This window comes from Bombus terrestris, chromosome 12 (assembly GCF_910591885.1).
Source record: "Bombus terrestris chromosome 12, iyBomTerr1.2, whole genome shotgun sequence".
NCBI classification, from domain to species: domain Eukaryota; kingdom Metazoa; phylum Arthropoda; class Insecta; order Hymenoptera; family Apidae; genus Bombus; species Bombus terrestris.
The window spans coordinates 549473-577413 of record NC_063280.1 but is presented as its reverse complement, the minus strand read 5'-3'; the positions used below and the strand labels follow the sequence as shown (position 1 = coordinate 577413).

At 38.5% G+C, this 27941-nt stretch overlaps 1 protein-coding gene across 4 annotated transcripts in view; it reads right to left on the bottom strand.

Annotated features, from left to right (window-relative positions):
* Positions 1-9890, bottom strand: part of LOC100643741 (mucin-5AC) — a 331083-nt gene extending 321193 nt beyond the window's left edge. For 2 of the 4 annotated variants that reach the window (XM_048410860.1, XM_012314481.3), the window contains exon 1: positions 8424-9890. The gene's annotated coding sequence lies outside the window, so the exon portion shown is untranslated. The remainder of the gene's footprint in view (positions 1-8423) is intronic. The other 2 variants (XM_012314483.3, XM_012314482.3) reach the window with 2 other exon arrangements.
* Between the last annotated feature and the right edge of the window lie 18051 nt (positions 9891-27941).

The window sequence follows — 27941 nt, the reverse complement described above, 5'->3', positions numbered from 1 at the left end:
CATCGTCCAGCATTCAAACATCCACCCTCTGTCGAGAGAATTCGCGCAACAAACTCTAACTTTCCAATTTTCTTTTAATTTTACTTTCACCCATAAGAGTCAAGTTTCGATATGGCCTTATAAATTTTGTCTTGGTAGATATAAAAAGCGATATAATGTCACGCAAGATTAGCGAAAAAGCGTTATACGTACAGGTGTTGCCAAAAACGATATGACAAAATTTTTACGAATTTCCCAATGTTTGTGAATACGTATAGTGATGTTTTATTGTTTTCCTCGGATTTATAGGTATAACTTGAAATGAATAAAGTATTCGAAAGGAAAATACCTCAGGGGATTTCAAATGCGAAGAAGAAGCGAGAAGAATGGCCGAGTTAAAGGAATACAAATTCCTCTACTAGAATTTAACTTCACTCATAGTGTCCTCAAATTAAAGATATTATCAGCTATACCATTCTTCTTTTGACTCGCTCGTACATTTACATAACCTTACGTTCTAAGATTTCCTTCTATTCAAAGCTCAAAAGTTATGATACGAGAATGAATTCGGTCCTACAAGGTCCATGAACCCAAGAAACATTCACCTGTACAATACTCGTCCCTTACGGGTAAACAATTTCTCTGCTCGATATCGACCTTTTTCACAGAAAATAACACAAATACTTGCGCAGTTCGTGTTAAAACGAAATACATACCTGTCCGTACCTGTACGTTATTACGCATCTACACGAGCATATACACTAAGAAGAGGAAGTCGCGCATATGCAGTTCCGTTCCTACTACAAATCTAGTAGTTCGATGTCTCCATCTCTGCGACGTTCTATTTCGTCGTGCTCATTTTATTTCACCATTATGTTCTATCCTTCGAAACTGATAGCGAGACGCGCACGAGCTTATATTCCCCGGCATAACGTTCACTCCGAGAGAGGAAGAGAGAGAGGGAGAGAAGGGGAGGGAGGGGGCGAGAGAGAGAGAGAAACGATTCACCGAGGAACGTCTGTTACGGTGTTCGCGCAAATTTGCATGAATAGCGTTCATGCAAAGAGAGAAGGAGAAGAGAAGAGAGAAGGAAAGACAGAGAGAAAGACGGAGAACGCGCGGGGAGAAACAGTTAATGGATTGACACGGTGGATCGCAATTAAGTTAACGGTTGAACGCAATTCCTGGATTATTTCTGGTGGTTCGAATACATTATAAATATCGGAATATGAATTCTGTTAATGAGGACTGACGCGGTGTGTAACGCGCAAGCTTGTCGTGTTTAACGCCAGCTATTCGGCCGGAGATTAAGCGACACGAATACGTTATCTCGTATAAGCTGGGCGTTAACAATTCATTTTACCTAGCTAAACGAGGATCTTTGTTACGAAACCTCCGATTAAAAATCAAGCAAATTTCGATTGTATTTCCGTTAAATAGATTATGAAAGTAATTTGCGAAAGTAATTCATCGAATTGGCACGTCGAAATAACTTAAAATTATCATCTCCCGTTATTTCAACTTAATTTAATATTGTTTTAGCAAATTTTCAATTGCAAAGTAGAGAATTACACCTGCGGATAAATTTCGTTTCATTCTTCGACGATTCTTACTTATTTCATTTGCAATACAATGACTAGATAACAAATGGTTGTAGCTGTTACGTAATTCTAGAACGAAAGCTGCGGTATTTGAAAGCCAAAACCTGTCCGAATTATTTAAGACAACGTAATAACAAATGCTCGAAGATGAAACAACATTACAACCGAGAGATAGTATCGAACAATCGGATCGATGGGTCAATAAATTCACCCTCGGTTTTCTCCCCGGTCGTTTCAGGCGTTTCATGAAAAACACGAAACGAATCTTCCCAGATTGGATCCGTTCACTCGAGTTCCTTCTTTTAAGAAACTCTCCCCACCCACGGGGCATTGCCGTACTGGCGTATCCCCTAGTTGGGCTTTTCTTACCCGACTTTCGCGTAATAACCGGAAGCGAGAAGCGAGGGCAAAGTGGATCGCATCATAAATCTGCTCTACGCTTAACAATGGAGAGCCTTCGTCTCTCGTAAGTACGATCAAAAGAAGTTTCGCAGAACTGGCTATCATTATGATAATCCGTCTACTATCCCATAAAGGTTATAAAAAATGAATCGCATACTGTATTTTCAACCTCGACACTTCTCCTTTTGTTCCGTCGTCCGGACGTTCCGCAACGCTCAAACGTTGCTACGTACGTTTATGATATCGCTCTCAACCTTATGTAAATGGGGCGAGACGAGTTAAGTTGTCACTCGAATAACAATTTCCTTGTTTCGGTCTTTCAAACACCAAACTGATTTTATTACGTAAATATATACACGATTAATATTCGATTCTCAAGAAACGAATGACTTACTTGCATCCATCGCAAGCAAATAACTGAAGTAATGGTAAATTATAAATAAGTTGCTGTGATTAAAGAACGACCTGCTTAACAACTTAACGACGCGCTTCACTTTGTGCCGTGTAACGTCGTGTGCTTTATCCTCGTGTGCTTTCGTCTAGAATGAGAAAGTGTATAGGTGAACGTTTAAAATCGTGGGCGTCGGAATCGACGATCGTATCACGATCGACTCGGGAACGGACTCATATATGCGTGTTTCTCGCATTTTACCGGAAAGTAAACCAGCGGATATCGCTTCCCGTCTCCATCCGCTTTCATGTTTTCATCTCCGTTATATTTACAATAATGAAAAAGCGTGCAACGGTGAGGAGGGTCGGAGATGTTCTAGAAATTTTAAGGAATATCACGTCGTTCTTTACAAGGCGTTCAGGTTGCCCCGTGAATCACCCGAAAAGTCGAGGCTATTTTTCAAAGCGAGCGCAGGGGACACGACCGTCTCGAAAAACGAGTCGCTCGAATGCTTCGTTCCCAGAAGAATTCCGAAAGAACGGCAACGATAAACGTGCGACACTCGACGATTTTTTAACGCAGCAGATATGAAAAATGCGAACGCAGGAATTCCTAGTGCGACGTATTATCTTTTACGAGTATTTTATATAGGAAATACGCGCGCGCACGTTTAATTAAAAACATATTTCGCGATAGGAGGGTACCGCTTCTCCTGTATTAATTTGAATTTTAAAAAACTTCTCTCTACCTGCATCGAAGAGAAAATACTTACGGTTGAAACAGTCCACAATGGCTCCGAGCGAATTAGTTGGATTCATTTACGCCGAACCGATCAAGGTAACCCTCGACAACCCGACAGTTACTCAAGGTTAATGGATACGACAAAGAAGAGCCGCTCCAGCGATCTTCATGGAACGCTTCGACAACACCACTGTAACACGTATTATTCAATATATCTACCATCGGCCGCTCCTTCGATTGAACTTTTGATACGTGCAAGGACATTCCATCGTTCCTCTTCTGTTCGCAATTTTCTTTGTGCATCATAACCCTTTTTTTCGATTATACAGGCGAGCAAAGGTAGAAATGATAAATGAAGTATTATTGAGATCGAATCTTAATTTGAAAGAGATCGAAACTAATTTATTACAATTTTACTCTAAGAAAAGCGAGTTTTCTATTTGACTGAACGATGATCGGAATTAAATACAATGGACACCTTTTCGCTACAATATGAAAATTAACACGGAGAATATTCTTTTCCTACATTCTTCGTTTTTTACAAAGCAAACACGAACGACCACTTTCCTCTTTCATGCACATGAATTTATAAGCATCTGAAATGCGGTGCGCGCGTTTCTATGCAAAAAAGAAGTTGCTAGAAGAATGAAGATATACGTTCTGGTATGAACGTATATACATTTGGAAAAAGGATCTTTGGCCGCGTGTTCAGCATTACTTGGGCTAAGCCGACGAGATTTATGCAATAAGCTGGAAGATGACGTCGTCAGAGAAACGCTTATCCTCAAAATCGATATAGCATTTTCTATCCACATTTTCACACATCTGCTTTTTGACAAATGTTTTCTTCCGAAGAACGAATCGATTTTATCCCAAACAAATATACTTTACATTCCCGTTATTCCTAGTAAAATTTGCTTAGTAAAAAGCGTCAGGATAATGAGTTGGTTCATCGACGATCCAAGAAATTTTACTCCTGAATTTCTTTCCTTCGAATTTTTATCTTTATCGAGAAAAGTTTGAAATATTTAAATTGACAAATGATTATACAATAGAATAAAAAAACATCAATAACTCTGGAACACAGTAACAAGATTGTCCTTAGACATAAACGACCCAATTTGTCTACGACCTACGGAAGAATATATTTGCCTGATTTGGGCTAAAATTAAAAGAAATTACTTCACCTCGAGTGATACGAGTGACGAACATAACATGACTGAAATTGGAAATTTTCTGAAAAGCCCGTCAGACGCTTTCAGGGGAAAATATTCACCGTCATAAGGGAACACCATTAACGTTTGCCATTTCGGTCACGATTTTTTCTTCGTGGGTATTTTACGAGGACACTAATACCGCGCAAGGAACCATTCCGTTGTGCGAACGTGTACGTATAATAAAAGATTACAAAAATCAACGTATACATTCGAGAAACCCGGTTTTCTTTGTGTATGAAAAGAGCAAAGGGAGAAAGAAGGAGACCAGGGAAATTCTCCAGACGCCAGAAAAATGTCCTCACAGTCTGCAAGCAGGTGTTGAGAATGTGACCTGCGCTCGTCTTTTCAAACAAATCTTCGATGCACATCCTACACCTTCTACAAGTGTGTCCGTGTGTGTACGTGTGAATGTGTTCGTGGCCATATTACAATTGTTCGTATCCTGTCGGAACGGAGTTAATACTGCGGTATTTTCTGTCAAATGTTTCACAGTGTGCAGTATGTGAAGACTTTTCGTCGAACGACAAAGAAATTTGGAGCAACACGAGTCACCAATTGTTTCCAGCGGAACAATCGCCCGGTACAGACGCGCAGTTGCTCCTTTCTTCTCTTCCATTGAGAAATTAATCACGGGGTACGCGATAAAAATGCAAGGTTAACGTCATTCGTGTATGTGATAGATAAGAAACATACGGCTCGTTTCAATCACATGCACACAAACGCGACGTCGTCGCTAGAAACCAGCTTAATTATGACCATAACATCTCGTTCATTCGTGCTTGCGACGTGCTTTCATTCTTCTTATTCTGTTTGTTATTATATTACATATTCTATTCTTGATCCCATAGACTAATTCTTATTCTACGAAATTTAAATTACAATCACGATTATCAAATAAGACAGAGTTACCAAAAAGAATATTTACAATTGGACTTAAAATATAAAGAATATTAAGATAGGCAGATCAAATGACAAATTACACCATTGGATACGCTGTGCCACGCATAATACGATAATGCTGAAAGTACGAACTTCGAACGAAGAAACGATACGGTTGATAATTCAATAATTTCGCAGACTCTCGGTTACAACGTTTTATGACTCTCGTCTCGGTCGATCTGTACACGGAGATCCTTGGATGTGCGAGAGAGGAAGAAGGCAGAACGCGAGGAACAAGTAACGAGGTTACCGGAACGTTCCACAATTAATTTGCTTGCAAACGGTTACGCTCCGAGAATAATTATTCAAAGTCCTAGCTTCTGCTTGTGCAAAGTGCAACCACTCAAAGGGTTCAACGACGTATGGACGATGTCGCGTAAAATGTAAAAAGATTCACGCGATCGTATTTTAGCCGAGTTTAATCTGCTTCGTTATTTGAAACGTTCTTTTCATCTTCCTGCTAAATGACGTTAAGCTTTATATCTACTTACTTGGTTAAAGATTTATAGCCTCATTTATATTTGAAACAGGCGCTAATTCTTCGATATTTTACACGATTCTGAAATTCTATACATCTACGCTTTTCCCGTTATAGACCAATTAATATTTTATTACATTCGTTAAAATTGTATTTCAATTGTACTCGAAAAGAATGGTCAACGAACGAGCACATTTTTGCTCGGACAAAAATCGAATAACAATGCTCCGCGACGCTTCGTATTCGACAGCCTCGAAAGTTAATCGATGTCGATTAAAGAGCACGCGGACTTCGTTAAAATACAATTAAAAAGAAAGTATCGTCGGTGGTTTTAATAGTTTAACTGCGTCTAACGCTCGTGTCCTGCGCGTCGTTAAAACTTGCTCGATTGCACGAAACAAGAAGAGAAAAAGGATACCATCCGCGACATGGTTCGCCCTGCGATTCTCTCTACGTACAGTAGTTACGTATTAAAAGTTCCCTTTATATTTAATTACATAGTCTGGAATTCCGGTTCGCGTATCGCGGAACCCTTCAATTTCATCTCATTTCTATGCAAACTTTTCAAACATACACACGAGCCCGAACCTATTCATCGCAACACTCGTGCCATATCTTTTTGCACGTTTTATGCTTTAACGAAAATTTTCTGTTACACCGAATTTTACAATATTCGATTATTCGTTTCATCAGCACTTTCTATTGTTCCGACTAAACACGATACATTCAATAGTACGTGTTTCTAAATGCATTATACATAAATGGCTACAATTAAAGTAGTGTATGAATGATTTACTGCATAATTAAACAAACATTATTAATCAAATTTAACAATTTATAACTTACAAATTGTTAGTGTCAATAATAACAACAGCTAACAGCTTTGGTAATAAAAAAACGAAGTTGTACAAGGAATCACAAACTATGTGATTAATCTAACATAAAATTGTAAAACAGAAGTTTCTAATCTATAACTCGAAACTTGTTAATTTACCGATACTATCGATTGCTAAACTATTATGCAAAATAGAAAAAATAAAGCAATTATCATTAACTTGAAAGAAAACAGAATCTTCTTATATCTACGTTAATGAATAATAAATAATAAGAGATAGAGAGAATAATATTTGGAAGCAAACTCTTCACATTCCTGATCCTGCCATAATTGAAGAAACTTGAGGTATCCTACTTTCACGTTAATATGCTGAATTTTAATGAAAATCGATAAGGAACGAGTACGATAGAATTGACAAACGCGTAGCAGCTCCGAAAGGTCAATTTCCTGGTGGAGTACGCCGCAATTGGAACGCATCGATGGCATTGCACTTGTCGGTAATAATTCTTTGATAAAGGAGCGATGCAAGACGTAAACAACGACGAAGAAAAGAGGCTGAGACGGTTGCGACGACTTTCCGAAGTTTCGCTTTCTCAGCAGAACATTCTTTCGCCGATAAGATAACATTTCCGCGCGAAGAATTTTAAATAGATCGTCGAACGGGTATCGACGTTTTCTTCGTCCCGTCGAGCTCCGTATTGTTCCACGAGATTAAAATTACCGGTTAACTGTCAAACGCAAGACAACTGTTGAAAGAAAACGAGTAGACAATCTACTAACAAATTAATCGTCCAACAGATTTGTGTGGTCGTTACGCTTTGTTCTATCAACGCGTATGCGATTGATATAACACGATAAAACCAAGCTCGTATCGTCGCAGACGAATTCTTGTTATTCTTGGTATTTATCATTCGTAATACGTCTTTCAAAAAACTCATTTGTGATTTAAATGAATTTTATTTAAAGCGTAATACGATTAAAAAGTTAAATTCACAGGAGGATAATGGGATTTCGCTATGTTACCATTCTAATGTACGTTTTGTGTTTTTTCTTAACAGCTTAGTTATACATGTACCTATTGAGAAAGCGAGGAACAATAATAACACGGATGAGCACAAGGGCATCGTTGATCAGAGTCGAGGAAAAAGAAAAGATCGATGTTCTCCGAAACGATGTCCAGTCAAAAACTCGAGGAAAATCTGTTTGCAAACAGCCTCTGTGAACAGAATTCACGAGAGAAAAGTCATCGCCGTGGAATTTATAACAGTCACCAAATATCCGAGACCTGTAATAACTGCCAAGATTCGCACTGAAGACAATTGAACTATACCTAACAACCGATTCCGTAATTATTATCCAAGACACTATATTGTACCTTGTACAGGGTTAACGACGATTTCGAATGTCACTGTTTTCGAGACATCGCGTCGCGTCAGTTTCGAATCGACCGAGCATCGATGCAGAATGAACGTAACCAAGACGTGTCGATTTTAACTTCAGGCGCGTCGATGTTTTTTAAAGGTTCGTAGAGAATATCGCAGCGAAACACGAACGCGTTCGCGATTTCGTCGATGACGCAATTCCCCGAAGGTTCTTTCTATCCGGTTACGTTCTTTGAAATTCTCTTACGTCTATCAATCTTCGAAATTTTCGCGTAAAAGTGAATTGTAATAAAGTAAATAAACGGTCGAGAATAATAATAATAACGGGGGAAGGTAACGAGGTAACAAAATGGTCGTTGATCGAAGGACAGATAGCACTCGCGACACTGACAACAGACTGAGACTCGTATCGATCGTAATCACGAAAGTAACGTTTAAGACAATATTTTAGTACTCACATAAATTGTGAGCCGCAATGTTGCGCTCCGTCGGCAGATCGCAGAGTAGTGTATAATATATCCAATAATCCACAATAGCGTAGTACTGCACTGATAAAACTTTCACTTTTTTTTCTTTTCTTTTTTTCTTTGCCTGCCGAATATAATCGGCTTTTTCTTTGAAATCACTGATTTAAATCACACTTAGAACAGTCGCACCACTCGGAGGTTTGAACAAACACACCTCTCACGAAACACCACAAAACAATACGAAATTGAATCAATGAAGAGTATTCGATGCAGAAGGTGCTAGTTGAATAGCACCGTTTTCCAATGTCTGTGTGTACATATGTAGCCGGGCTGGTTTACGTATCCGTACGAAGAAAACACCTTACTGTAAAAGCACGAACGTTTAGCTTCGATCACACTGTTAAGATAGTTGTTGAATGGGAACTGGCTTGTTCACGGAACAGGCGCGCGCTTTGCTCTGTGAACTTGGTCGAATCCAATGCGATATCGATGCGTATCGAACCGACTCGGTAGCCGTAATACAATCGAAAGAAACTGCTGCGTCGAAAGCGCGAAAATCGGAGTGAATTATACGGTGATCACGATCGGAGTATGTATCTCGGGCGAAAGACGAGAAAGCAATGCGGCACGAAATCCACACACAGAGCCACTGGTAACGAGACGAAAATGACCGATCGGCCGATCCGATGGAACACGAGCACACACGAGAACGCGGCGTACTACCGATGATCGAAGATTCTCGCTTGCAACCGACAAACGAGAAGGACAGAAACCGAAGACGGATTACATATAGAGCGCACGCGCGCGTTCTAACGCGCTTTCGTTACGTAAAAGAAGTGCGCGTTGGTTAAACGTCACCACATCGGGATGGTACACACTCCGCGGGTTCGCGTAAAAGGTGTAGAGAGAGAAGTGGTCGGAGAACCGGGTATATTTCACCGCGGTGACGCGAAAGGCACCGTGTGCTAACCTACTTCTCCTTCCGTTGACTGAAACTCTTCGCACCAACAACGTTGACGACGACAACGGCAATGGGAACGACACAACAACAACGGGAACCCACACGAGCGGCACGGTACACGCGGCGACTCGTTGTCTCTCCTCTCCTCCGCACGCGCGGTCCCTCGCTTCTTCGACTTTGCTGTTTGTATCACCACGACACCGCGAAACCAGAAAACAAACAACTGCCGTCGAGGACGCGTCTTGTTTGCAGGAAAGCTCGACTCTTTTTCACTGGGCGGAACTCGTTGTCGTTGCGGGGGAAAAGGGGGACATAGAGGGAGAACGAGGAATACACATACACAGTGGCGCGCGCGCGCGCGTGCCCACGGGAGGGAATGAGAGAAAAAGAGAAGGAGAAAGAGAGAAAGAGAGAGACAGCGCGGCAGAACGACACAATCCGACTACGACGGAGGTCCGACTCGAACTGAGCGCCGAGCGGCTGATCGAGGCCGACGTCGGCCGACTCGACCGACCCGAGGCGCTCGCCGATAGCGCGCTCCGCTCCGCTCTTTCCCTCCCTCCTACATGAACACTAACCCTCCCGCCCCGACCATCGCCCTCCGTCATAGCTTCGCAGCCGCCACCCTCTTGCCTCTTGCTCTTCCCTCTCTCAAACTCACGGCCCACCTTCCTCCTCGCGCTCTCCTCTCTGTAGTCCTCGAGCTTCGTCTCGCGTTCCCGCTCTTTCCCCTCTCTCAAACAACCTCGACGTCGTGCCTCATCGTTCCCTCCAACCGCGTCTCACCAAAGTTTCCGACACACCGGTAACTTATCGGAATTTACTCGTTACTCCGAATTCGTGAGCGACCGCGTGCACCGCGATAATACCGCGCGCGAGAATACCGATAGACGCCAATGGCATGCTCCGATTGATTTTAAGAAATCACTTATTTCTTATATCGTCTACTTCCTCTCGGATAATAGGTAATTAAACATCAGTTTCGATTCTCTAGACGTAATCGACCGTGCTGCATTACGATTAATCAGTTCTCGACCAAATGAAAATCTTGTTATTGCGTGTGTATTGTTTATTCGTTGAAATAGGATAAAAGGATCTTTCGCTCCTTTGATGCACCAATATCGTTTTGAAGTGCCAGTTTGGATGAATAATATCCTTTTAGAACTAGAACATAGCCAGCTTCTCTTATTCCAAAATCATAAATGTGCAGATTGTCACTTTTTTCAGTAAAGAATCGATCAGAATGTCTTCTGCTACTGTTCTTACAAAATTAAAACAATGAACACAACACAAAAAACGTGATTGCCGATTGTGTTTTAAGTTTCGTTCGCCAGTTCGAAAATTATCTGATCATGTTTTTGTTCGATTCTGAGTTTCTATAATCCATAGAATCCCACGAGTTGCAATGTTGACAGTGACGCGCACGACACTATATAATGCTTATCGTCTAAAACTACGTATTATCGAGCAATATGAGATATAACGTCGATAATTGACTGGCATATAGTTGTTAGTTAAGAAATTATTACAAGAAGTTTAGTGAATAGTTGACGGAATGTTTAACGCTTACTTAGAAAATTGTTCAGCGAATGCGTAAAGACATTTGCCCACGAATACTAATCGTGCACCGATTACACACTCATGTCACTTGTTTACCTCGGAACGATACGATAAATGATACAAGACCGAGATAGGTTAACTACACGGCTTTATTATGAGACGTATGTAACGGCGAAGAGAAGAAAAGTGACTAAAGATGCCGACAAAAGGTTAGCATGTGTCGGCATTGTTGTGGGACACGCTTATTACTGTATTAATATAACATAAATTAACCATCCGAGAAGTAATTGCAGAAATACATAGCCACAAAAACAAGGCGCCATTGCTTACACGCTAGTGTGCTCCAAATTGTTGTAATTAATTAGAATCTGTCTAAAAAATAAAGAAGAAAGTGCAACAGCCTGTAATAATCGATGTTTTTATTTTTAACGATTTCTAATTGTAAAGGAATCTTTCACTAATATCATTATCAGTTTACATTTCAATTTTCTCTTGCAAATGACAAATGATAATGGTGCAGAACATAAACAACATGATTTTCTAAATATGTTACAAAATAATCCGTATTCGAACGTGTAAATCTTCGTATGTAAAATATCATGAACATTGTGAAATATAAAAATTGTCTAATGGAGAAACATTGGAAAGTTTCCAAAAAAAGAGATCATTACTTTACTGTGAATTCCAGTTGCCTCTGGAAACTATCCAGAGGATGTATAACGTTAGCCTCCTGTGTTATATCATCAAAAATCTCTCTTTTTAGAAAGGGCCAGCAAAATTAGCATCATTTTATCTCTTCATTCAGTGTACCTACAAGCTGTTCGAATATACACAATAACGAGCAATTCAAAATGTTAGCGCATTCATATTTTATTTTTGCAATAAAAAAAGATCTTTACACGAAGCTACAGTTACCAAATACAATGTGAAATTCTTTGAATTACGTCGAATTAAAATTTACATACGATCTTCTCGTTCCCCGGCTGCACTCGCGCGTGATAATCATGTCGAAATGGTTAAATTACATTTTACGCACGCGTGTAACATTTTTTCCTGCTATCCACGAAACCCGAAGCACGACAATCTGTACGTACACGAAACCTTACGTACGATTTAACTAGAGGCATTGAGTAACCTTTGTACATGTCTAGTCGCGACTTACGCCAATGTCCAACAAGTTGTCGACATCGAGCTCGGTAAACAGAGCCGCCAATAGAGACTGCACGACATTAATCACTCGGATCGTTTGTCGTCAGTGTCGCGTCATCTTCGATCCCATAGGAAGACGTTAGCGTCGATTTTGAGAAACGCCTGTCTAAAGACGCGTGAATGATTTGGCACTTCTCCAAAATGCAAATTTCACGCGAAGATTATCAGCGGAAGCGTGGACACGCGTTCGTATCCCTTGTAGCATCGCTTAAAGATGAGTCATTTAGTTAAAGAGAAACACTTAAGAGTGCATCTTCGTTCTGCAACCGTGAGTAAAGCGGGAAAGCGACGCAAACACGAAGCGTTTGATTAAACGATAAATAATGAGATGAATAAAAGAAAATAAAAAAAAAGAGAGAAGCGTCATGAGAAGCAGTCATTTGGTGCAACTTGTCATCCAAACGGTTACATCTTTGTTTTTATTATAATAAGCTACACCTTTATCGTATCACGATCGGTTAATCGATAGTAGAGTTGTTGAAACATTACGTGCGATCTATCGGTGCGTTGAACTTGGCGAAGTTGCAAAGTTATCGACAACTCTGAACAGGCCGGCGATCAACCGAAGCCAATTACGGTGTTCGGCGATGTAGCAACGCAAATAACCGACGTACGTGGAATAAGGCGCAAAAACGAAAGAAAAGACGGAGAAAGAGCGAACAGAGGATACGAAATCTAGGTCACGACCCAAATCATTCTCCTCCGGCCTGAGTTTAAATCTTTCGCAATGCATGAAAGTGCCCAAAGCGTTTCGAAAGCACCCGCTCCACCGAATACACGTTGTTTCGCCGTGAACTTTTCTCGTTTTCTCCAATTGAATCTCGAGCAAGGCTCGAATAAAACCACCGTATACTAGACATGCATTAGATATATTCCTTGTCGGAGCTTAACCGTAGATATTTCATGTGCCACACGGAATGTTCTTCATATTCTCGCCACACCGCGTAACGCTTCTTACGTTCGCAATTTCGCCGTCTACTGCTACTTTCTAACTACTTTATTCTATCAACACATTGTAGATCTACTATCTTATGCAAAAACTAACACGTGCCCGTGATCCATCTTTAATTGCGAGGGTTTCTTCAATAATAAATAAAAAGCTAATCTTATGAATTATAACGTTTTAACGTCATATGTTACCTACGAGCGTAATTGTGATAATGCTTGTAATTGCAAATGTTTATGCAAATCGAAATTTTTATGAATTTACGATTTAAAAAACAGAACATAAATGCAGATTTGTTACATCACCTAAATATTATAACGATTACTTTATTTTGGATATTTCGTACATTCTTGTGTATTATGAGAATTCGATACATTTCTGCACATTTAAATTCCTCATAGATAATTGTATAACGATTCATAGTCTATGTAATGTATATAAACGCGTAAACTAATACTCTGAAACCCCACGGTAGCAGTTAAACGTTAATTATGACTATCCAATACCATAGCCAATGTTGTAACGACAATTTACAAAATTTTATACTTTAGACAGTTGTGTTGTTCGTGCTTGTCAATATTTAATATGTAATGCTGTATTCTAATCGAAGAATTTATATTATAAAATTATAAGAAGAATAAAATATATAGTTATAAGACTATAAAAATTCATCGAAGCAAATTATTAACCGAGTTCCTATCGTGTTACAGCTTCGATCAGGAATATTCCTGAACGGGACGTATCGAAGCGGAAACACGTGTCCCCGGGTGTTTCGAACGAGGCCAGAGGAAATTTCTGCCGACAGCCTTGAAAGTGCACTTGATTCGTGAGCGCGTGCCTCGTAAACGCACAAGGCAACACGCGAGAAAGCACTGGGTGCTGATGGCGCGTGTTCAGAGACGTTTCGTCAGTCGTTCGACTCGGTCGGTGCGCTCTTTCGATTTCTCGACGTCAGCTACGTCCATACGCATATACGTAGCCAGCAACGATCCACGCGGCCACGCGTGCATACGCTAGCCCGTGTATTAGACGATTGCAACGTTGCCTGGCGTGCAGCGGGTGCACCGGCGTACCGTGCGCGTTGTTGCCAAGCTATCGGATCAACCGGCATTCCCATAGAACCACGCGAGTGCGCGCTCTCAGCCTTCGAACTTCGCGACTATGCGGACCACCGGGCGAAACTCTCAACGATTCGCGTTTCGAATTTTCTCCTCTTGGTTATGTATAATACATTGCTCGGTTCTTTTTATCCGTCATACGTTCACAATTTAATCAGATTACATTCCATTCGACTTCAGATTACACTGCAGATAGATTCTCGGAAGCACCATCGTGTTGTAGAAATAGTATCAAGCGCGATACGATGATACGTTAAGTTTTTGCGCAGTGCTAACGCACAAACGTGTGATTTAATTACACGGTAATTGCATCAAAATATAATGTAGAGATGAAAGTTATGTTTAGTGATCGATAATAATCGAGAGAGCAACGACGAAATGATTTGTACGCGCAAATGGATGTATTGTATAATATAGTATAGTGATGATGCGTGAGAATAATGGCTGAATGCCAGTACGAGTCCACCGTCGAGGACCACGATTGTGTCAGTCGACCGTGCTAAATATACGTATAACTGTAATAACTTTCTAACGGTGTATTCCGATTTGTTTCTTTCGCTCGGCTATTCTTTTCCACGCTGCATTTTGTACTCCATTTCGTGGTGAAACTAGTTTGAATTCGCATGAACACGTCCTACAACACCGAAAGATCATCCACGTAATAGGTTGTAAATGACATCAAGATTAAGTGGAAGATATTCGTACTGGGAGCAATAAAAAGACTGCTTTCGTCAAATAATCATCAGACGATCTTAATACGATAAATTCAGCAGAATTGTTTCATGACTTATAACATTGGCGGATTGCAGATAGAAATACTGTCCACGAGTATAAATTATAAAAATTTTCGGAATACCTTATCGTGTCGTTTCTTTAAAAGGAAGTTTTATGGGTAATAAAACGTCGTCGTGGTCTCGAAACGACTTCAAGGACCAAGCAAGGGTAGGTCAGTACGTTGGATAAGAGGAAACACATGCACTCTCTCATCTTTCTGAACACGTCATACGATCTTAATTACATAGCCAAGCTTGTAAACAGCATAGATATACGTTTACTTTGGACCTGAGAACAATATAAATAATCAGTTTTATTGTACTTTGTATATTACGACCCATATTTGCATACAATTTGTAATCACATGCTTGTAGAAAGTATGGAATTATTGGTTTTAAATTTCTTAAATAATATACATTCTTATTTTATTTAATAGAAAGTATATAGAAATATCGTCGTTATAAAATGTGAAAATATGTCGCGACATATCTGACAAGTTGATGACCAAATCCTAGAATAGTCAAGCGAACTCTTCCTGATAACTTATCGCGACTCATGTACGTATAAGTGTTTGTTTACTTTTTGAACGAATGGCACGGCATTGAAGAAATTATCGTCAGTTATTTCGGGTTATGCTAACCTTTGGGTGACCTCGATTTATGCATCAACAACTATCAAAGTAGTTGCAAAACTTCTGTTTTTACAAAAATATACGTAAATATAGCATAAAATATAAAATAAATAGCATAAAGACGTTAAAACAACTATTTACGTAACATTAATTATAAACTTTACTATATACAATGCAAACCTAGTAAAGTCAAATATAAAGAAAAGACGAAAGAAAGGTATTATGATGTACATCAATATTTTATAAATATTTCAAATTTGTGAAACTGAATAAAAAAAACGCCAGATCTGTAGAACTAGATAAAGAATTCCGAATCGATAAACTTTAAATTTGTAGGAAAGGCAACCTGGGAGTACAGCATTCTCGTAAAAGTACCTAGATCCCAGATCTGTGAGACCCGGTAAAAATATCTTGAATATCCTTCTGATGTCCTTGTACAACTTTTTACCACTGTATTTATTAATTCCTTTTTTGGTGCTATTGTGTTACCATTTTTATTGCTGGAGTTCCATTTTTAATATTGCTTTTTTATTATTACGACTTCTTTATCACATTCACGCTTTCGATAGCTTTGCATTCATTTTTTTTTTTTTTTTTTTTTTTTTTTTTTTTATTACTATGACTCGGTCTTATAATATCCTTGTGTCGTGTTTTCTTCTATTAAAATAATTTTTTCAATATTCATGCACTGCTATTTATTAATGAGACCCTTTTTTTCTTGGAAAGCTGGATACCCTCGTTCCACACCGTCTTTATTTCCATAGTAGTATCGTTTCCTTGAATATGTAAATTTTTTCAAGTCCTATCTTCAATGGAGACGTACCACAGGTATTGCTCAGGAGAAAATCCTTGTAATAATAGATTACTCTCCATCACGGATTGTGGATGGGCAATGTCTATTAGATAGAAACGAACGTGGAATCCCACAGTAGTCAGGTCGTCTAAGAGGAACGATTTTAGAGAAAATAACCAGCAGTGACTATAAGGGTAGGATATCGCCTATGCCAAGTAATAGATCATAAACTTAATTTAGTGTATATGTATAGGACACACGCTTTGACACTAGATCATTCTGTGATGTAGAACTTAAGAATGTAGAAATAAATTTGAACACCCGTGAAAAATATCCTGATAATCACCCATCATAATTTTCTGTGAATCCTCGGAAGTGATACTTAATCTGAAATAGCACGTGATCACGTGAATTCAATTATCCTTTAATAAGGTATACAATCCATTTACAATACTTGTATCCTTATCAATATCAGATGCTGAGCCTCACGCATTAACGGTGTGGATTAATTTATGCAGATGCTCCATCACCTGATCTGCCTAATGTTATGAAGATAATTAACAAATTACCAGTTATATACTTTATAGTAATTAAAAAATCGATCAAGAGTCAAAAGTCTGGTAAAATGAAGATAAAATAAATTGAAATTCCAATTAGTAGCAGAACCTCTATCTCATTCCAATTTGGATATTCTTTTTTATGATAATAAAATATTGCAAGTAACTCCGGATATCATTGCATCAAGCAGTATCACCCCTTATTTAATCCATTAGGGTTTTGCTATAACGTAGAGACTACTAGACTCAAGACGAATATTTGCCGAGATTTTATACTATGCATAATAAATCACAAGAAGTGTTGTCGAGTGATGAAAATCCAAATATAGTATTTCAAGAGGAAGGTGTTGCACCACAAGAACACGGAAACTGAAACTGAAACTAGTGGGGGAGAGAAAGAGATTGTAGCACGGCGTCAACTGTGACTCGAGCGAGTCTTAGTCAAGGCAGGTCAAGTCACGTCTAAACCTGACACCCTGATCGCGATTGCAATCCGGGGAGGAGGTCAGATTGAGCCGTGGAGGCCGTATACGTGGCCTTGAACCACGTGCACGGCCGTGACTTTATAGAAATAGAAAATATGGATTGCACCGGTATTTCTGACTGTTTTCTGGCACACTCGCCTTCCCATGCGCCACATCTCTATTTTCCACGCGTTCTCGCTTCAACGATACCTGTTTTGATGAAAGAACCACTAATGTAAGTTGAATACCAAAGGTCTCAAACGCAAGGCCTAGAAGGCGTACATATGAACATTTAGATACATATGTATAGAATTTTATTGAATGCAAAAGATGAAATCGGATCGGTAAAAGAAAGAGAAGTTGGAAATGATAATAATTTTAATTGGATTTCATTCTTCGAATTTTGAACGCTATTTCAAATTTCGAATGGCGTTTTACGTAATTCGCGTAAAAATAAAAGTGCAAATGCGCTTTACTCTCTACAGCTAAGCCGAATGAAAAATGCTCAAGGTCCCAAGTATGCAAATATGTCTGAATATCCAAAGTTGAAAGGAATCAAGACTGCGAAATGTTTTCTTCCATTATTATCATTCAGTAAACTCGTTGCTACCATTGTGAAGAGCTTCCTGATAAAAGAAAATGTTTCTTGCACGAGTCGTGTTTCTATTATGTGCCAATAGCTGTTACGTGTATATCTTGTGTATATCTTACATGTATATACATCACGTGTACGTACAATGTACACACGTTATTGTATGTTTGCTCGTAACCAAGGCAGAAAGACGGAAAGCTGGTCGCTTCGATGACTGGCAAGTTTGCAATTAGTTATAGTATTTAGTATAAATAAGAGTATGTATTTATATTAATGAATTCTCGAATCATTTCATCAGCAAGATAAAAATTAAAAAATTCGATTATTACGTTAATATTTTTATCTCTTTAAAGCAAAATGATGTAAATCTAAACTGAATGGTTTTTCAAACCATTGATCATCATTAACATTTAACACGACGCGTAAATGAGCCCTGTTATTCATGTAAAGTGCTTAGAAGAGTCTCGTGTTCACGAGCTACCGAAGGAAAAAGGTTTACGAGAGGGTGAAGAAAAAAGACGACGTCGAGAAAAGTAAAAGAACCAATGGGAAAGAGAAGGAGAGCCAGTGGGCACGAGACAGAAACGGGTTATAGATATCCAGGTCAAACGGCCGCCAACGTGAGCGAGTATTTCCTTCACGTTTACTTATCAATTGTCTGATAGTCTATGCACAATGAATCTAAACTCGTATGAACAGTTACGTACCGTGAATAACGATTTTTAAATTTCTCACGAAACATTGTAACGCTAACAGCAATCGATCGGAAAAAAGAGAAATGGTCGATCGAAAGCAAGAAGGCAAAAACAGAAGTGTAAAGGTGGTTCACCATTGTGTGCGCGTATGTGCATACGTGTAGTTAGGTATGTGTATATGGAATAATGGCGATAGACGAGTAACAAACAATCACGTAAACTCGATAGGAAACAAATATATCGTTTTACTGCCTTATAGATTTTCGAACAGCACCGATGCGGTGTATCGGTGTTTATTATTTGCCCTCGTAATTTTACGAGTGTTTCCTTCGTTCCACCGTCGTTACAACTCTCTAGTTTATCGTAATCATTTCACCCGTTCATAACAGACATATTTATGCTGCAATTAACTCTCGTTAGCGGAAAGCCCATCAAGTACATGACTACGCCGGTATATCAGCCACAGTACACCGCGGGCTGATTTCGTTATACCGTTGCAACATGCTGCCGCAATCCTCTGCGCGGAATTAACAATGCAACCCTTCCACGGTTGCCGCCTCAATGACCTACACTTAAGCGCCTTATTATTATTATTACCTAAGAGTAATTATCCAATAAAGCGTGTTGATAGATTTTTATAAAATCGTTTCGCGTTGGAAAGTTACGCTTTGCGCCCGTGTAACAGCCGAGAAACTTGGCTATGAGTTTTCGACATTGTTGTCCATTAACGATCCCTCCGTAAACAATAATTGCAAGCAGTTTCTCGTTACCACTTTCGTCTTTCTTTGAAAAAGAAAAGAAAATAAGTCGCTAGTTAAGTAATTACAGGAAGTTGTAGCGTGTAAGAACCTTAACAGAAGCGACAGGATACGAACAACAATCATTCGTTTGGAAGGACTCAAACTCTCGGAAAAATAAACAGACCGTCATATTCTTGCGTTCACGGCTCTTTATGGCTTTCCGAGACGCTCAGCAGAGTACTTAACCTAGAACTACTTTTGTAGTCATCGAATCAAAGGACCTTTTGACGTTTCCGTGAAAATTAATCAACGACTTTCATCGCGCTGGTTATCTTTACTTTATCGTGAGCAAGTTACGTTAACTATCATATCATTGAGAGCGTCATCTTTCCCGAGGAATCTGAGATATCAACTCTTCGTTAATCAACGTTGCGATAAATTATCCGACCCTCCATGGGAAATGCGTGATTTTACTATGCCGTTAGCGGAAATATTTTCACGCGTGATTTCAAATTAATCCTATTCTGACGCGACACCTGACAGATCCGACAATTTCTCACTAACCAGCTCATCGATAACCGGACATAATGACCAACATTCAGTTTGATTAACGAAGATGATTTTACGCGCGAAAATATGCAAAGTTGAAAAGTAAGAGTCATATGGGAGAAAATAAAAAAGGCAAGGGAATAAAAGTAGAGAAAAGAAAGAACAAGCGTGTGCTTAGCATTGACTAACCCCATTTGGTAGCGAAGCGAGAGAAATCCATTCCAAGGCGCGGAACATTACCCAAACCATCGGCCAGGGCCCTGAAACCCAGCCATGGTTGCCATGGTGATCGCGTCCATCCCCCTCTTCGTACTTGCCTCGTACAACCCTCCGTAGCCCATTTTCCACCCCTTGCTCTGCCGACGCCCACACTACCGCCATCAGCACCACCACCGCCACCACCACCAGCACTGCCACCCGCCACCAATGTCCATCCCCTACCTTCGTGTTTGCCTTCCCTTCCTTCTTCTACGATCTTTTTCATTTTTCATCCTTCCATGTCCTTGCGATATCATTCGACAACGTTCGTTCTATATCAATTTACGGTATCGATTACCGTACTATCGATTATTTGTTCTACCTTGTGATTTACAACGATCTCGTAAGTGTTGCAAGTTACAGGTATGTTTACAAGCTTCCTGTAACTCTGTGATTTAACTGTTTTCTATCGATTGTTGCCTGTCAGCTTGTACAGATTTTTCCATCAATTCTTGAGATATATCAATACGCGTTTGAAATGGTTTCTGCAATATGTTTCGTTACTTTTGGACGAAATTACAAGTGTACGATATTTTACGTTATGTTATTTAAAAACGAAAAACGAAACGCGTCCCAGCCCGATCCCGCAGTTCCCCTCTACCTTCTAAATTAGAATTTTCGGGAGATCTCCTTGTTAGACTCCGCAAACTTTGTATCCGTCGCAAGTAAGACCGAACTAACCAGGCCAGTTAATAAGAAGTTGACTAGAGGAAACAAAAAGAGGGAGAAGGATGTGAGCAAGAAAGTTTACACGGAACTTTCGACGCATAATTACGGACGCAACGGCAACGAACGAAATTTAATTCCAGAATTGAGAAACGAATTTGTAATTGGAGCGCTGATTACCCTGACCATTTTCTTCTAGCTACAGTTCCAGACGGTCACATTCTTGCATGTACCTACAATTGTCTGACAACCCTTTTCAATCTACCTTTCTCTTTCAACAATTCAAAGAAGAGCAAATTTAATACTTTATAATTTTCGATCATTGTATATTCCTTTTTTTTCATTTCTCTAGATGAACTTGTCATTGTCCACACTAAACTAAAAAATCCCTTGTACTGTAGCAGCTTACTTTCAACGTGCAAAGATCCGAATAAAAAGAAGGGAAAAAGATACGTAAGAACAACCCCGTTTCATTATCAGTACAATTCCGCAGAACAGAAAAACGCGTTTTTTTCGCCGAGAATTACGCGTGAAACACTGGCTGCCGCTCGGGCTACTTTCTTCGCTGTAATTTCAAGGTTGTCTGCCGTGTAATAGTATAGATAAAGCTCTTTCTTTTGTCTGGCGGTATGTCGAGGTCCGCAGGCGTGAACGTAGCAGACGTAGTCCGTTTAGTCGGAGACGTCGTCGAATTAGTTTTCAGGTAGACTGGGACAAGATTCTAACGGTACCACGGCTCGATCGCGAGCCAGGATGGGATGGAATGGCATGGAGTTACAAAGCGGCGCGGGCGGTTCAGTGACCGACCGACCGACCGATCGACTACTCGCTATACTACGTCGTCGTCGGGAGAAAGAGCAAAGCGAAAAAGGAGAACGAGAAACGCAGAAGGGTTCCCTGGGTACTTTGTTTCAAAAGTGGTACTCGTCTCGCTACTTGGGGTCTCGTAACTCGATTCTTAAGCGGATATCATTTGCACCGGGACGATGACGCCTCGATGACAAAAAAGAGGAACGCCACAACTATCGTAGATTAACGTCGACAAACTCCATCGCATCGACCAGCAACCCCTCCTGACACTTGACAAGGTTTCACGGTTCTTTATTCGAAACATCGTTTCTTTTTCGATGATAAAGAAAAACCAAGATTATTCGTTCTCTTCGGAGGTACTGATGTATGTATGCATACATTTGGTTCTTTTTTTATTAGATGACACATATTATCGCGAATAAATATTCTCAAATGTATGAGGTCATTTCATTCGAATAACTAATCTTAACGCCTAGTGGTCATACTTATTATATGTACTGAGATAGAAACATAAATACACATACGTTTAGGTACGCGGTATAGATTAGCAATTCTAGTATTAAAAAATATTTACACAGACATATATGAAAATACGAATACAATCTATACTGCCGATCGTTTGAATATCGTTCATCCGAATGATCATATACACACGTCGAAATATAATCTAACAGAACTTATTGACATCAATGGAAGTATCGCAACAATGATAGAATACATTCCAATTACGTAAATGGATGAAGAGAACGTATCGTTCGCGTGGAAGTCTAAAAACCTCAGAAGATTTTCTAATGGAGCTGTAGGCTATTGAGATTGCGACGAGCGATTGCATACGGTTCTGTTGTTTCGCCGCAACTGTTCATGCAATTTTCGAAAGCATGCAAAAGTTTTATCTGACGATACAAACGTTGGCGCCATCTCTCCCCCCCTCTCTCTCTTACGTCAGCCGATTCACCTACGCGTGCACACCGAACTAATGCTGGCCCCTTGCTCAGCTGAATAAATTACACAATTTCCCATCTTGTTTCCACTTCTCCTATTGCCTGTCTGTTCTTCACCCCTTTCCCCACTTCTCCTAGTGTTTCCTCCTTCTGGGGTATTGTATTTCGCTCTCTGGAGGAATCCACCAGACAAATAGAAACGATAGACGTACCCAGTTCGCTCGCGCCATCATCCAAACGAACTTTTTTCGCTATCGTCCAACACGCGTAACACCAAACATGCAAATACGATCTGGTCAAAGAGGAACGTCGTTTTGAGCGACTCTATAACTTTGAGTTATATAGTTAACATCCTGAGTATTCCTGTTAGTGTTAAAGATTCGACAAACCTTTCTTAGTTAAAATGTCCTATGCAGCACTTTTCCACAGATACATATATTGCGATATTTATAGTTATTCTTGTCTTGTCATTGCGTTTTACCAAAATAACGGAGATAGGTTAGGTTATTTTACTTCTGAACTCTTACGTTCTAGCAAAATGGTCGACGATAAAGTTACAGTGGTAAATCTATTTTTTAATTAAACGATATTTCCTGGCTAAGGTCGATTATCGTCTTTTACGTACATGGTTTCTCTTATTTTAGCAGTTAATCCAACCCTCCTTCGTTACTCAACTGGTTCCTTTCTGAAAAGGAAACATGTCTCATCGCAGGCACAGTACATACACGCTATCTTAACACACCTACTTAAAGAGCGCAAAGGAAGGTCAGTCTATTTATAGAGCACAACCTGGGATCATCGGGCTCTCGACCATCGAGAGTTCTATCGTTGTCTTACATAATGGAATATTGCGCCGGTTTGTTAAGGACGCGATTGCCTGCCTAAGACTATCCGACGAATCCTTGCAGATGTCTATGCTATAACTTCTTTCAAATAAAGGAACAACTATTCTTAGAATCAGGCTTTTAACCCTGCCTCTTGCTTCGAAGGAGAAGGTAAAAGAATCGTCAAAACCTATCGTTAAAAATTCTAGACAACCGGAAATAAAATTTATGTTACATAAGAGATACAGTAATTATTTCTTAAGAATTCAATGATTTTGTATAACCTTTTAATTCGTCGTCTTACAGTATCAAGTTATATTTGTGACACGAATAAAGGTAAGTTACATTAGTAATGTTACAATTTATGGAATTGATCAGCATAGGTTCCAAAGTACGCAAAATCAGAGATAAAAAATTTATATTACAGGAAAAAGTGATGTTAGGTAAACAACGTAGAGAGAGAAAGTAGAATTTACAGTGAGATTGGCGTAAAAAGGTGTCGCTGGTACTTGCACTCGCGACTTTATCGTGAACGCGAGAAAGAAAACAGCTATGAGAAGCTGTCAGTAGAGGGAACGAGAAGCTGGTGGATAGAGTGTAAATCGAAAGAAGTGGGGGGATAGCGAGAATGCTGCAAGCACGCTAGTAACTTCGGTCGGTCGTGAAAGTGCCGTAAGTCACGTTTTAACGAGCGCCCGATTTATACCGTCGCCGTTCCACTGACCTCGCAACGTCGACACTGTCGCGCGCGCCGATACCGAACACACGCTTTCCAGTACGAAAATCTTCGAAATCGACGATTACGCCATGCGAAAATAAACGTCGTCGATCATTTTGAATCGATATCACAGTGCGTCGCTGACGTTTATTATTTTGCGACCGTCGTGAATGGCGCTTGTTTTATTCATTTTCATTTACTGTTCCCATTGTTCGACGCTACATATATACAGTGTGAAGCAAATGCAAAAAATGTTTAATTTCGTGATCTATAACTAAAATAATTGAGTCACAGAACATATATTGTTTGAGAAATGTTTTGTGAATATATTATAATATGCGTTATACGAAATATTTTTCATTAACATTATAATGAAACATAACTAGCATAATTACCTATGTTGATAAAGCTTGAATCAAATCTGAAAATTAGAAAGTTATTTTAAAATTAGAAAATCTGAAAAATATAAAAGCTACAAAATATTTGATGCAAGTATAGGTATATATATTCAATGGGGGACCATCTTTCGTGAGACACTGTATGTGTAGCTACTAATTTCTCTTTTTGTATTATATGCACGTGATACGAAGTTCGTTTTAACTGAAAACTAATTTATCTATTAACCTATCTTTAAAATGGTTCGTCGTTTCTCTTATGGTTATGCCTTATCCGTATTCCGGAGAACCTCAAGCATACTTTGTTCCCACCATCAGTAAACGCACGTGTTCGCGTAGATATGCAAATCGATATTGTCCGCGTCGCTATGTAGCATCTAATTGTCTGTCATAAGCATATAATCATGTTCTTCATGCAGGTTTCTATGCATGTTTTAACCTGCCCGTGTACGTGTAATGAACGTATGCTCGTTCGTGAGTGTTAGACATATTTGTTACGACTACGTTTACTAATCACACGTTATATTGGTATCTCTGAATAATGATAAGGATTTTTGGATGTACGAGCAGTCACTTGCTCCGGCGATCTGTGCTATATGTTTCTATACATAATCGAAATGTGTAACCGATCCTTTTGTGGCTACTATAATATGTGTATTAGGTTGGTGCATACGAAATGTATACAATTTTAAACATGCACGGTGTCATTGAGACATCATATTGTCATCATCATATAATTGTATATATTTCATCAACGATTAGTTTGTTTTATTATTCAAGATTTATAAGAACTATGCTTTCTAAAATTAAAAGATTCGAGTGATGCAACAGTATCTTTATTTGCAGCTTCGTTTATAATAATTTATACGTTAGAAAATTGCTTAAATGAAATAACGGAAGCCGTTAATTTGCTATACTTAAATCCATACGAGAAAACTACATTAATATTTTGTTTATTCGTAATAAGATTTTGATATCATTGTCGTCTTCCTAACATTTAATACACGTAACTTATAACAATTCTTTTTCTTTCTTAATGTAGTTAATAATCGAAGATAAGACAAAATGTTACAAGTAATATCGGCCCATCAAATTTAAATTTTGGAGAGACGATATTTCATGTGCATCTACATAATATATATATATATATATATATATATTAATAATAATTTATTAAAATTATTAATTTAATTTATTTAAAATATATTTATAATATATATATATATATATATTAAGTAGATGCACATGAAATATTGTCTCTCCAAAATTTAAATTTGATGGGCCGATATTACTTGTGTGTGTGTGTGTGTGTGTGTGTACACATTCAAAAGTATCGGTAAATTTTATTCGAACAATGAAATGAAATAAAATAAGGAAGATGCAGTATATAATAATTATGTTTTTGTTAGTGTGAATATATCATTCAATTATTTTGAATTATCAATGTATTTTGCGATGGCAATAGGAAATGAACGTTTTCGAACAGATTAATATAATCTAGTCTAAATCTGCATGTGCCACAGCTAGTGGCAAAGCTTTGTACCATAGATATAATGTACGATCCGTATCTATACCTGCGTAACCGTGTTGCGCGTATCTACATAAATCCACATGTGTTACTCCAGACGTTGAATCGCATTTCACGTGTACGAGGTGACAGCCTTCGCAGCAATAACAAGGTAACAAATTTTTAATGAACGTGTTCTACGTATTATTCGCAAGTACGTGCATTACTTTCATGTGAACGTCAGTAAAGTGACGTGTGAATAATATAAATAACATCTGGATGAGCGATAAATCAAAGCTATCGTACTGAACAAATGAAGCTTCCATCATTTTTTTCTCGTTAATTAATAGTTTCGGATATTTTAAAAGGCTTTCTTTTTTGCTGGAAAAAGAATATATATACAGTCAAATATCACAGATAATTTTACACGCAATTCATTTCTGTGTCACAAGATTGTATTAGAAAAAGCGATGTAAGAGACGTTTCCGATAAAAAAAGTAGTAAAATACTGTTGCTAAATCACATATATCTATATATATATGAAAACGATATATTACTATTTTTTAGCGATTTTAACGATACATTAGACAACGCTAAACTGCAGTAAAAGAGAGCAGTGAAACAAGAAATAGTAATTTTAATTTTCAAGTGTACTAGTAACCAGGTTACTGGGGCAAGAAAGTTGGAGTACGATGAGAAATAAAAAAAACGTTCTATATAAGGGCACGCTAATATAGTGCTTTAAAAATATTCTTATTATAATTTTTATCTCAGAGCATCGCACAAATTTAGATGTCTAAATAATCTGCTGTTTTCCTTTTTCGTATATACTGCAACCATTTAAAAAATGTAACTGGTCAAATTTAGATGGTTACTTTCTAAAAATGTCGATTACGCGCTGTCCGAAATTTTTATATATTCATTCAACAAGTATCGAATATAAATTTATTTTGAACAATTGATAATGTATATTATACTTTATATCAAATTTTTACACCGCAGTGCCATCTGTTAACGCGTATATTGACTTAGAAAATCGAATATTACCGTGTAATCAGCATCATTGACTAATACAGTCAGAATGCTCTTTTCAATAGATGGCGTGTTCACTGTTTTATCGACGAATCGGAAGAAAGAGATACACGCAATGAGGAATAGAATTCCTAACCATGATGCATATCACGACACCACTATCATATAAAGATACTAGACCTGACATCTTACAGGATTTCGTGTTACAAGTTCCGAAATATCCACCCTCCTTTTACGCAAAAATACGTATGCATGTGGTACGTACATGCTAACTTTAAACAAATTCCTTTTTTGATGTGTGCTGATTCCTTCAAAACCTCGAATACTTTCGATATACTATCTTGAAATACATTGCGTGCTTTTACTACGCCGATTTTGTATGGATTTCTGAAATGAACTTGAATTTAAATTAATTGAAACAAAATTAAAAACTTTTATTGGCTCTGCCTATCAGAAACCTGAAGGCTTTCCTATAAGTCTTGATGATACAAAAATTTAGAAATCTATTTATCCCGAACAATAATACAAACAAACTATAAGTCTTTTATTCTATCTTTTCTTCTTCGCGGTACTGATTTACTAAATTCAGATATAAAATAAAAAATTCTCAATATAAATCGTAAAGAGTGCTTCATGCAATATTTACATAAATATAATATACAAAATGAACTATTAAAAATAAATATAAAAATAAGTAAATAAGAATTAGAAAACTGTCGAAAGCAAAAGTAGGATATTTTAGCTAGGTATAAATATTAATCTACACACT